This window comes from Hirundo rustica, chromosome Z (assembly GCF_015227805.2).
Source record: "Hirundo rustica isolate bHirRus1 chromosome Z, bHirRus1.pri.v3, whole genome shotgun sequence".
Taxonomy (NCBI): domain Eukaryota; kingdom Metazoa; phylum Chordata; class Aves; order Passeriformes; family Hirundinidae; genus Hirundo; species Hirundo rustica.
The window spans coordinates 83,763,980-83,764,777 of NC_053488.1; positions in this window are offsets into that span (position 1 = coordinate 83,763,980).

Consider the following 798-nt stretch of genomic DNA (forward strand, 5'->3'; position numbering starts at 1 on the left):
CAATGTGCCAAGAGTCCGGAATTAAGGTACCTGTAAACTAAGTGATAGCATTTGTACTGTACAAAGCAGCTTCTTAACTTGCATGAGTCAACAAATATGTAGAACATCTATAACAAACCCTAGAAGTGTCTGGGAAGAACTCACAGAAATCTCAGTCAGTTACACAGATATTGCATATATTATAGAAACTGATTTTTGGAGTCACAAACCAAATGTCATCTTGTACCACCTCCTCACTTCTGTCAGTTCAGTGGAGCTCAAAAATAACAAAAGAACCTTGAGAGACTTTAGCTGGTTTCATCCATGCAGGTATTTTCAACTCTTGTGCGAGTCAAACTCGCACAACTGTGTTAATTGAAGATAATTTTATAAAATTTGTACCATTCTTGTATCTATTTTGACTGATGATAAACCCCTTCCAACTGCCTTTCTTGTCCAAGACAACTCTATACAAAGTCATAGCCAAATTCACCTGAGTAGAAAAACATTAAAAGACAAGTAAGACTCGCCTCCTGCCTTTCCATGTCTTCGCTCTTCTGCTAATGGGAAGGAGAGCATTCTGTGCACACTTTTGTCCTCCTCATGCTAAACTATCATATAAACACTCTTAATTCTGCTTAATATCCAGTTGCAGTACTCCATTCCCCATTCTTTCAGAAAGAAAAGTGTGACAAGATCAGGAAAAGTAGAACTCAGAAGGTAACAAGTGCTTGCAGGATCAGTGATCTCAGAAACAGGTCAAAACTACTTTAGATAAAAGGCAAATTAACAAATCAAAATGGAAAAGAAACAACAATA